Source organism: Rhinatrema bivittatum, chromosome 1 (assembly GCF_901001135.1).
Source record: "Rhinatrema bivittatum chromosome 1, aRhiBiv1.1, whole genome shotgun sequence".
NCBI classification, from domain to species: Eukaryota; Metazoa; Chordata; class Amphibia; order Gymnophiona; family Rhinatrematidae; genus Rhinatrema; species Rhinatrema bivittatum.
Genome location: NC_042615.1, coordinates 610,056,931 through 610,069,340, shown reverse-complemented (window position 1 = coordinate 610,069,340; position 12,410 = coordinate 610,056,931). Strand labels below are relative to the sequence as shown.

The following is a 12,410-nucleotide window of genomic DNA, read 5'->3' as shown; positions in this document are numbered from 1 at the left end:
GAATGCAAACTTTTGTAGTGCTCACTGTCCACTGTGCAATTGTTGCTGAAATGATCACGTGGATACTGTTGCAATATTCACTTATCTCAAAATTGTAGTCGGTCTTGCCTCAGCCGACATCCTGATGTTTCGGAGGCTGGCTCCTTCTTCAAGGGCTGGATATGCGCAAGAGAGACCGGTATTCCAGTGAAACATTAGATGTTGTGACAGTGAATCTGGTGGAACACAGGTAAAGTGTGCAAAAAAAAGAGACATCTTTTAGTTATTGAAAAAACAATTAACTTAGGCTGAAATGTAGAGAGATACATACTTGATTACTGTGCCAGCAATGTTCAACTTGTTAGGTTTGTTTAGCGGTCTGTGAAGCTCCGCTGTGGAGGAAATGAAATGACCAGAGGACTGTTTACTCTGTCTTAACTGCTGTAATTGTTAGCCTGCTTGTTAAAACCTGCAAACGGGCAGAAAAGGCTGCTGTTTTTTTTAAAACTTGAAGTGGTAAAAGTTGTGCTCAAATCTCGGAGTAAAATTTAAAGTACTTACTGAAAAACAAGCGGCTGCTCCCACGACTCTGTGCTGGCGCGAAAACGCCGGCAGAAGACTCCATATTTAAAGGGAGAACCCTCTGTAGGAAAGAGGGCGGAGCTGTGGGGCGTCACTGGCTGCTGTGCTGAAAAAAAACTTGCCGGACTGAAAATGAATGACGTTTGCCATGTTAAACAAAGCAACCTCAGCTGTGAGAAGTGGGAGGGGCAGGACTGATAAACAAAGACGGCTGTCACACTGACACTTGCCTGCAGAGCTTAAAAAAGACAGGATTTTAAATGAGCGATTGCCACTCTATTTTGTCATTCAAGCCAAACGGCTCCAGGGTGTTCAAACGGAAAATCCAAGCATTTTCTTGTTTAGTATACCAGCACGATCTCCTCCCCTCCAGGATTGTTGAATGTGCTGAATAATAACCCATGTAAGGTCATTAAAAGAATGGCCAGAATCAATACAGTGTTGTACTATTGGTGCCTTCTGATCACAATGATTAATTCTACTTTTATGTTCTGTCAAGCGGGTTCTTATTTTTCTTTTAGTCCTGCCAATATAAACTTTGGGGCATGGGCACTGTAGTGCATAAACGACAAACTCTGTGTTGCAGTCCACATCTCCATTAATGTTGACTGTATATCCAGTTGTGGGGTGGCACCAAGTGGTGCCAGAATGTGCTTGGGAGCAAAACATGCATTTCCCGCACGGTGATTGCCCCCTGGATACAATAACTGTTGGTTCTGGTGTGGAAGCCCTAATAACATGTTGTCTGATGTTCTGACCTCTGGAATACACAAACATTGGAGTCTGCTTAAAGACTGGATGAGGGCTAAGAACATGCCAATATTTTAACAGGATGTTTTTAATCTGTGGCGTGAGTGACGTGTGCTGTAATACACAAACAAAATCCACATCATCTGATTTGTGTTTGTATTGTAGAAGAGCGTCTCTGTCCGAGAAAATGGCTCTTTTATATGCTCGGTTGATAACATGTTTGGGGTAACCTCTAGCAGCAAAACGTGTGGATAGACTGTTTGCTTGTTTATGGAATTCTTCATTCTCTGAGCACAATCGTTTGATGCGAAAGAACTGCCCCACTGGCAGACCCTCCTTGAATTTTCTGGGATGATGGCTGTCGAATCGAAGAAAATTATTTCTGTCTGTCGATTTCCTAAATAGGGTAGTATGCAAAGTGGAACCTTGTCTGAAAATCTTGATGTCGAGATATGATATAGTATCTTGATGGTAATTTAAGGTAAATTTAAGATTGGAATGTGCTTGATTGAGCCACTGGTGGAACATCACAAGTGTGGCTTCTGTTCCTATCCATATGAAAAATATATCGTCAATATATCTTGACCACTGCAAGATATTCCTGAAAAATGAAGAAGTATATACCATGGTTTCTTCGAATATGGCGACGAAAAGATTCGCTACATCTGGGGCAACAGGGGAGCCCATCGCCACACCATGTGTCTGCAAATAATAATCCTGCTCAAACGCGAAGTAATTGTGATGCAATATTATTTCTGATAATTGAACAAGAAAATGTGATGGAATCCTGTGTGGACGTGGCCTTTGAACAAGTATGTCTTTGATTAATTTAAGGGCTTCTGTTTGTGGTATGTTGGTATACAGAGCCTCTATGTCTAAAGTTACTAGAAAGCTTTGTGCAGGTAAATCGTGGGTCTTTGCCAATTTGTTCAACATGTCTGAGGTATCTTGGACATAAGATCGTGCTAAAGATACTTGAGGTTGAAGAAAATAATCGATGAATTGGGCTAAAGGCTCGAGTATCGAGCCGTTAGCTGAAATAATGGGACGACAGGGAGGTTTGATGAGTCTTTTGTGAATTTTTGGAACTCCATAGATAACTGGAGTTCTGGGATGAGAGACTTGCAAAAAATTAAATTCACGAGTTGTGAGATACCCTTTTTGCTGGGCTACTATGAGAAGCTGTTGTATTTTGTCCTGTAATACAGGTGTGGGATCAACAGCTAGGGGCTGATAGAACTTTTTATCTTGTAGCTGTTGAAGTATTTCATTTCTATATTCTTTGGAATCCAGTATCACAACTGCTCCTCCCTTGTCTGCTGGTTTGATGGTGATGGCCCTATTGGATGCTAGAGATGATAGAGCTAACCGTTGATCTTTTGGTAGATTATGAAAAATGTGGAATTTCTTCTTTTCTAATATGGAAACATCCTGAAGGACCAATGTTTGATATGCTTTTATCTGTTCGTCAATGGGTCCTGATGGAATCCATCTTGACTTGTTTTTTAAGATAGAGATATCAGGAGTTGTTATGGGGGCATCCTGGAAAAAATGTCGAATCATGAGGGTACGAAAAAATCTGTAAAGAGAGACACGACACGTGAATGGATCATGTGAATTGGTAAGTACTTTAAATTTTACTCCGAGATTTGAGCACAACTTTTATCACTTCAAGTTTTAAAAAAAACAGCAGCCTTTTCTGCCCATTTGCAGGTTTTAACAAGCAGGCTAACAATTACAGCAGTTAAGACAGAGTAAACAGTCCTCTGGTCATTTCATTTCCTCCACAGCGGAGCTTCACAGACCGCTAAACAAACCTAACAAGTTGAACATTGCTGGCACAGTAATCAAGTATGTATCTCTCTACATTTCAGCCTAAGTTAATTGTTTTTTCAATAACTAAAAGATGTCTCTTTTTTTTGCACACTTTACCTGTGTTCCACCAGATTCACTGTCACAACATCTAATGTTTCACTGGAATACCGGTCTCTCTTGCGCATATCCAGCCCTTGAAGAAGGAGCCAGCCTCCGAAACATCAGGATGTCGGCTGAGGCAAGACCGACTACAATTTTGAGATAAGTGAATATTGCAACAGTATCCACGTGATCATTTCAGCAACAATTGCACAGTGGACAGTGAGCACTACAAAAGTTTGCATTCCAACACTGGGGTACCTAATGATTTTTAAAGCCTACACATAGGCTTCACACTCACGATAGCTGTATTTTTTTACAGCATCGTATGAAGGTACACTCAGATTATTGACATCCATATAACAGGTCTCTTTTTGAAAGGAGGAAAATTAGTGTCATGGTGACATTGGCTATATTTCTAAATATAGACAAAGTCTAATAACTAGACAAGTTTTCCACCACAAAAAAAAGCTTGTTGCTAATGTCACATAAGTGGTTATGGCATGTAAAACCAGGTTGTTCCGAATAGTTTTAAGAATGAGGGAACTTAATCCTGCCACGCCTTATGAGCAAGTTGAATTTCAGTAAACAGGAGTCTCTGTAGACAGCAGGATGAATTAATTGTGATATGTTGATAACGGCGTCAAATGGACCCAACTCTCAGAACTCAAACTTTACTGAGCATGTGCAGGAGTTCCCATGTATGAGCTTTCGTAAGTTCCTCAGTCTACTGAGAGCTTAAGCTTTAGTGAGGTGGGCGAGTAACAAGCATATTCATCCTGCTGCGTATGGAGAACCTTACTTACAGGTAAGCCAACTTGCTTTATTGACAAGTAGGACTGAATTAGCCATGACACGTGAGGAGTCATAAATCGAGGGCTGCACGTTGGAGCAACAACTGAAAAAAAAAATCTGGCCCCACCAGTGAAGAATGAGTTACTGGGTGAACAGGCTGCACAAAATTGCTTGCCACAGCTATTCTCTCTTGACATGCTTTCCAGAGAGATGTGGATTGTTAGGCATGCAGACCAAGTCACAGCTTTGCAAATATGTCAAATGGAAGTGGCCTTGAGGGTGAGCCATTAAAGCTGTCATGGCTCTCACTTGATGACCTTGATAGAATCTGAAATCTATAGACCAACACAACAGTGAGCAATATAGTCAACTAGCCAACTGGACAGGGCTCTTCTGTCTACTACCACTCCCATTGGGAGCAGAGGATATGAACTTTTGAGAAGTTAAATGAGACCAAGTCCTTCTCAATGCTATGCCAAGGCTCTTATAGTTTAAATAGTGAAGAGCCTTCTCACTTTTATGTGCATTTGGCCTTGGATAAAAGGCAGGAAGAATGATGGTTTGGTTTATGTGGAAATCAGATTCCATTTTTGGAAGGATCTTAGGAGAAATACACAGGACCATGCTGTTGTAGAAGAATTGAAGATATGGTGAATGGGACGCTAGTGCTTGTAATTCACTGACTATCAAGCAGATGTGACAGTTAAAAGGAGCACCACTTTCTACGTAAGGAAATTCAAAATAGCCAACTCCAGAGGTTTAAAAGGGAGGCTTCATAAGTTGAGCGAAGATGACTTTTAAGATCCCAAGCCACTGAAAGTTTACTCTGGAGGCTTGAAATGCTGCAGCATGGATGGAAATTGGAGCTCCTTCCATCTGTTGATGGTGCATTTTCACAAATGAAGTACTAAGCCCCAAAGAAAGTAGGCAACAAAAAAATATTGGATCATATCCTTTGGGCTGCAGAACAAGTCAGTCCAGATCTCTGAACCCACCAGGACAAAATTCTGTTCCACTTGAAGCTGTAGGACTTCCTTGTTGAAGGTTTCCTGGCTTAAAGCAGGATGTCTTCCATGCCTTTCAGAAGTAGCAGAGAAGGAAACTACTGCATGTTCAAAATCTATGCTGAGAGGACCAGAAAAGACATTTTCGGATGCCAGAGCCTGACATCTCCTGCATGATGTGGGATGGAGAAGTTTCCAGTGGAATTGAAGACTGTACTGAGAACTGAATGGCATATAGAAACCACACCTACCATAGCTATTCTGAAAACAATGACTATCATTTGCATATGATTTTGAAGTAACTTCTGGATGTTCTTGCAATTTAATGGGATCAGTGGATATGCATGAAGTAGATTGACATCCCAGCTTAACAGAAAAGCATCAGGAACTGAACTGTACCTGCTCAGAAGCATGGAGCAGAACATTTTGAGTTTTCTGTTGCTTCCAAAGTAAATAGATCATTGTTGGCTGTCTTCAGAGAGAGAATAAATTGTACATCACTCATTCATTTAAGGACCACTTGAGTGATAGTAGTCTGAGGCAGTCCACTAGTTGTATTTAGGGTTCCTGGGAGGTAGGTCACTTGTAGGTAATCTCACTGACAAGTTCCCATGACAAAATCTGGACAGGCTTTGGAAGAGGATGAAAGGAGCCTGTGACCCCCTTGTATATTTATGTAGGAAATGGCCATCTGATTGTCTGGATCCAGATTCTGTTTCCTGACAGCAGGTGAGAGCTTTCAGTGCACAGTAAATGGCATGCAGCTCTATTCGGTTGATTTGAAGGCAGCTCTCTGCTAAGGACCCCTTGACTCTTGAATTTGAGCCATATGGGTGTGAAGATGTCAATGGGGAGAGTCATCTGATGAGGCAGTCGGAAGATAGAGGCCCACCTTCAGCACTGAAAAGTTACAGCCACCATTGAAGGGATGTTTTCAGCAGTCACTGATATGAGATGGGATAAAGGTTCCTTGGTTGATTCCAATGATGTTTGAAAGCCCCATTGAAGGCATCTCATTTTCAACCAAGTTGTGGGACTACATGCATTGCAGCAGCCATGTGACCAAGGAGAATCCTCTTTTTGGTGGAGGGATTTACTAGGCTGCTTAGTGCTGTGGCCCTTTTGTCTGGGAGGGACACTCCTGTACACTCTATACTTGCATCTATGACCTGGATCCTCTGAATAGGGATTAGGCTTGATTTGGCAGTGATGATCAGGGATTTAAGGAACTGAATGGACTTCTCGAGGGATTCCCGGACTCTCAATTGGGTTGGATCCATCATAAAACACTTAGCTAGTTAGAATATGCAGACACCCAGCTGTTGAAGCTGCATTGCTACCATTGCCAGGAGCTTTGCGAACACTACAAATCTGAGGAGCTTCCAGTGAGATGAATAGGGATGTGTGCATAAGCATTCTTGGGGTCTAGGCTACATATCCTATTCCTTGGCTGAATGAAAGGGAGGATTTTGTGCAGATTGATCTTGAATTTCTCTTGAACTAACAGTATGTTCAGTCTAAGTAATTCAGAATAGGTCTCAATCCTTCTCACTCCCAAGAAACCAGGAAGTACCAGAAGAATCCCTGACCACATTTCTGCGAAGGTACCCTCTTTATTTCCTCCAGAAGGAACAATTCTATTTCCAATTGAAACTGGGCAGATTGAGACTGATCTGATTTAAAGGCTCAAAAGTGCTGGGTTGTAGGGAGGTGAAAAACACAAGTGGTAGCAACACTCCATGGTCCTTGATGATCTGGCACTCTGGAAGGAACGGTAATCCCCAGGACAAGATCAGCGCTGGTTCAGGCATAACAGGCTTCTTTAGGCATGGACTGTGCAGGACAGATTTCTGCCTGGTCAGCTATCTCTTCCTCAGGTTAAGCTTTTATGTTCTGGTGGGCGACAGGACTGGAAGTGCTGGCAGGGAACTGGAAGGCATCCACTAAGATAGGGCTGGAGCAGAGATAAAACATAAGGGTGCTCACAAGGTAGGATACACAGTACAAATAGGAAGGCCAGCACATACAAGAACCAGACAAGGACAAGAATAGAACAAACAATAGGACAAATACACACAGAACTAGAGGGTCACCATACTGGCCTAAGCAGGACAGCAGCAGAGTCGGGTAGGGACTTTAAAATCCTTATCCTTTCCTCCGGCACCCTCTTCTTTGGTGCCAGCACCATGCGGCCGCCTTCCGCTGCCCCTCTCCACTGGACCCGACTGCCCCATCGACCTGAGGACCTCCGGACCACCAAGATGGAGGATGCCCCGAGGCTCCGCCCCTATGCCTGCTTCCGGCAGTGACAACAGCAGCAGAGTCGGGTAGGGACTTTAAAATATCTACCCTTCCTCCGGCGCCGCGCATCTAAGGGGCAGGCCCCTTTAGTGCGCCCCTTCGTGCTCATCCTTCAGGCGATTCCAGTTACTTCAAAGGAAACCACGAAACTAATGAGCAACAGTGACCTCGCAGACGCACTCCTGAAAATTTTCCCCTCCAGGATCTACTTATGGACCCTCCCTGCAATGACGCAGCATTGTCTCCTCCTACACTCGGACCCTACCAATGACTCATGCATTTGACCCTCACCCACCAGGAGATTCAGAAGATATAGGACACTCACTGTCTCAAAGTGCTGCAGACCGCATCTTTCCCCCCTCCAGCCCGGGTACCAGCACTGCGACCTGACACTCCTATGCCCGGCCTGTGACACAACCAGACCGTCACCAAGCGTACGCCCCTACCTGACCTTCTACCAGCAACCAGACAGGACCTCCATCTGAAGGCTGGACCCATCACCACGAAGTAGTGTCTATTACTGCAAAGGCTCGCGCGCTTGGCGCACACCTACCGGGGTAAGAGCCCGAGGCTTAGCTAGGCATACATACAAGTTCTCATATCTCTCCATTCTCCCTCCTTCCCAACATGGATTCTTACCCTATCCCTATACTTAACCACCAACCCTATACCCAAAAAAGGATTTACCCCCTTACGCCTCCCTCCAACTTGAGAGCGCTAGTACCTATTATGATTTCCCCCCTAACACAAATTCTTTGTTTACCCACACTTTCACCCCTCCTCTTCAACTCCCAATCACGAACTAAAAAACCCCCCGATCCTTAATGACCTTTTATTAGACACTCAGCCAGACATCTGTGCTATAACAGAAACATGGCTCAAACATACGGACATAGTCCTTGTGAATCAACTCCCCACAGACCTCTATGACATTCACTCCCTTCCCAGACTCAAAAAAAAGAGGAGGAGGCCTTCTACTGGCCTCAAAGAAAGAATTGAAACTAATCCCTCATGTTGTTAACCCTCTCCAGAATTACGAAATAGGATTCTTTAAATCCCCACAACTCCAAATTTGTCTCATTTACACTCCTCCTGGTCTCCTCAACAGCAACCCTTCCTCATTCATTGAATTTATTGCAGAGAAGATAGACATGGATATTCCTGGGGGATTTCAATCTCCATGTGGACCGCATGCCCCTTTCTCCAGCCTGTGAATCCTTCTTATCTGTGATCACAGCCCTGGGATTTACCCAAACCGTATTTAGCCCTACACATAAAGACGGACATACATTAGACTTAATGTTCACTAACTCTCACTTCACCACTGCAGAAGCTCCCACCTGCACCCCAGTTCCCTGGTCTGACCATTCCCTCATAATCTCCAAGCTCACCTTAAATAAAAATCCATGTCCCACCATAAAACAAAGCAACCTCATTTACTACAGGAAACCATGCTCTCAAGAGGATCTAACCCTCTCCCTCACATCAGAACTCGGAAAATTGGACCTCACCAACATTGACTCTGCCCACCGCTCTTGGAGCAGAATAACCAAAGACGTGGCGGACAAAGTCTGTCCTATCTCATCTAGAGAAATAAAGCCACATAATTCAAAAAAACCCGTGGTTCACAGCAGAACATAAGTCCCTCAAACTACAGCTAAGAACCAAAGAATGGAAATGGCGCAAGAACCCTTCCCCGTCCCTCCTAGCAGACTATAAAAACACCCTTCACTCCTACAGAGCCTCAATCTTACAAACAAAAAAAGACTACTACTCTCAAAAAATCCACCACTACCAATATGATGCCAAAGCTCGCTTTTCCTATGTCTCGCTTTCACAAAGCCATCCCCAACTTCATTCTCTGATAATGATGCAAAAAAATGCAATGAACTAGCAACCTTTTTCTACACCAAAATTAGTAACCTCATTATAAAATTCCCCCCTCCCCCCACCCCCACATACTAGACAGGAAAACACCTGTACCCCCTCGACACTTTCGACACCACCTCCATTTCAGAGATTTCTAACCTATTAAAGAAAATGAAACCCTCTACACACCCTGAGGACTTTATCCCTACTAAAGCCCTCCTTACCATTCCTGACACAATCGCCAAACCCCTATCAGTAATTATCAACTGCTCACTCACCATAGGACAAGTCCCTTCGGCCCTTAAACAAGCCATCCTCAAACCCATTTTAAAGAAACCAAACCTAGACATGGCAGACCCAGCTAACTTTAGACCAATATCCAACCTCCCTTTCCTGGCTAAACATTTGGAGAGCGTCGTCAACCTACAACTCGTTGATCATCTTGAAAATAACCTCCTCTACCCGTCCCAATTCGGCTTCAGGAAATCTTTCAAAACTGAAACCCTTTTACTATCTTTATCTGACACAATCCTTAGGGGTATGGACAAGGATCAATCATTTATTCTCGCCTTATTAGACATTTCCTCAGTCTTTGACACAGTCAGCCACAATATTCTGATTGAACGCCTCACCGACATAGGTATATCAGGAACAGCCCTAAACTGGTTTGTATCCTTTCTAAATAATCGCCAGTACAAAGTTAAAATAGGCAACCACGAATCGAATCCCATTAACCTAACACATGGCGTACCACAGGGATCCTCCCTCTCCCCCACCCTTTTTAACATTTACCTGCTACCCTTATGCCATCTTCTTGCCAACCTTGGTCTCATGCATTTCATCTATGCAGATGATGTACAGATACTCATCCCTGTCACAGACTCTGTATCTACTGTGCTTAATACCTGGAATAACTGCCTCTCTTCAATCAACTCCCTCCTCACCAACCTCAAGCTGGCCTTGAATACATCCAAAACAGAGCTGCTTTTTATCTCCCCCGCTCGCCTTAACCCACCACCCTCAGAGCATCCCTTCACTTTCTCCCAACAAGTTAGATATTTAGGTTTTACCCTTGATAACCACCTCAGTCTTCAAAAACATTAACAATACAACTAAAGACTGTTTTTACAAATTGCAGGTACTAAAAAAAACTAAGACCTTTACTACACCACAATGACTTCCGAACAGTCCTCCAAACTACCCTTTTCTCTAAGATCGATTACTGTAATTCCCTTCTCTTAGGCCTCCCTGCAACCTCAATCAAACCCCTTCAAATGCTGCAAAATGTGGCGGCAAGAATCCTAACACACGCAGATCAGAGCACATCACTCCGATCCTCAAAGACCTCCACTGGCTCCCGATCACTTCGAGAATCATTTATAAGAGCCTTACAATTATTTACAAAACCTTAAATAATCAAAACACCATGTGGCAAAATAAATCCTTCCAATACCGCACCTCCAACAGATCCTCCAGAACCGCGTACGAAGGATCCTTAGCCATTCCCTCCCACAATATCACCCAACTCATATCTACCAAAAAAACGGGCACTAACCGTAGCAGGTCCAACTTTATGGAACTCTATGCCACCAGATCTCCGCTTAGAACACTGCACTGCCACCTTAAAAAAAAAAAAAAAAAAAAAAAAAAAGCTTAAGACGTGGCTGTTCGAACAAGCCTATACCTGAATTAACCTGCACTTGAATTAGCCTACCCTGGAATTAGCTCTCCCCTCACTATTTATTTATTTAAAAATTTTTATATACCGTTTTATAAAAGAGATTTTTGTCAAAACGGTTTACATAATGGAAATAAAATTAATCAAAAAAAGTCAAATTAAAAATAAGTTAAAATATACAAAAATTAGTCAATAGCTAAGAAATTAGCTTAAAAAAATAAATAAAAAAATAAATCAAATTAATTACTTAAAAACAAAGTAATAAAAAAATATGTTGCCATGGATTTCATGTCAGGGGAAGGAAGGAAGGGGGGGGGGGGGGGGGGGGCTATGAAAAAATGGAATGTAGCTAGTAGGAGGAGAGTATGGGAATGGTAAAGGGAAAAGGAATGAGATGAATCTGGTAAATATGGAAATAGATGGATGAGCATTAAACTTGTTCTTGAGTGGATGTTTGAAATGCGAGTTGAAACAAATGTGTTTTGAGTGATTTTTTGAAATGAGACGGATTTGATATAGATCGGAGTGGGTTTGGGAGTGAATTCCAAAGGATGGGACCGGCTACTGAGAAAGCTCTCTTTCTGGTGACGTCTAATCTGGCTTGTTTAGGTGAGGGAATGTCTAAAAGATTTTGGGTAAGTGATCTTAAGTGTCTTGTTGGTTTGTATATCCGTAGTAATGAGCAGAGCCAGGTGGAAGTTGGGTTATGGATTAGGCTATGAATAGTGGAAAGAATTTTATATTTTATCCTGAATTTTATGGGGAGCCAATGTAAAGATTGAAGAATAGGAGTGATATGACTACCTCCCCCTCCAGAACTTTACAAACAATGTTATAATTTATTGCGCTATCTATTTAACTCCTTCTCGCTTAGGTCACTTGACCATTTTCTTCAACTCTTTCAAGTTTTTTATTTCCCTGTTACATGTAACTTTATCCTTCGCCCCTCAATTTCAATATTTATCCCCTGTTATTTGTAAACAGATGTGATATGTCTATGAACGTCGGTATATAAAAGTGTTTAAATAAAAAATAAATAAATGGGGAGTCCAAGATGGCCGCCCAATAGATGAGACGCACACAACCTCGCTCCTGGCTACCTGTTTGAAATTTGCCTTTCTTGAAACATTTCCTAGAATTATTATCCATGCCTCACACCAAACGAAAGGCTAAATTAAAGCCTAATATTACCTCAACTCCTGTGGATATTTGGCAGCCAAGCATCGAGAGCGTGTTCGCGAGACCTGAAAGGAATTTGCCGGTTCGAGGCAACGCGGAGCTCCCCGGAGAGGAGCAGGCCCCGGGGACCCAGTTGGAAGAGGCATCCCTCAGTCCGGGCGCACCGGAGGCTCCAGACCCGCCGTCTGGGATTTTTTGTACATCTGCAGAAGCCACAGTAGGATGGCTAGAAAGAAAAATGGCGCCGGAAAGAACTTTGTCCCAGAGAAAGAACACCGAGGAGGTGATTCTTTTGGTGAGTGAAGAAGATCGCGGCTCCAGGGGACAGACGCCATTGGAGGTCCTAGACGATGGGAGTA

At 43.0% G+C, this 12,410-nt stretch overlaps 1 protein-coding gene and 1 long non-coding RNA gene across 4 annotated transcripts in view; one reads left to right on the top strand and one right to left on the bottom strand.

Moving 5' to 3' along the window:
- Positions 1-12,410, top strand: part of DMXL1 (Dmx like 1) — a 692,618-nt gene that overhangs the window by 131,023 nt on the left and 549,185 nt on the right. The window lies entirely within an intron of this gene.
- LOC115072946 lies at positions 137-623 on the bottom strand. Its single transcript, XR_003851901.1, has 3 exons — positions 541-623; positions 311-371; positions 137-215 (listed from the first exon to the last, which is right to left on the bottom strand). It is a non-coding gene; the product is annotated as an uncharacterized LOC115072946 (long non-coding RNA).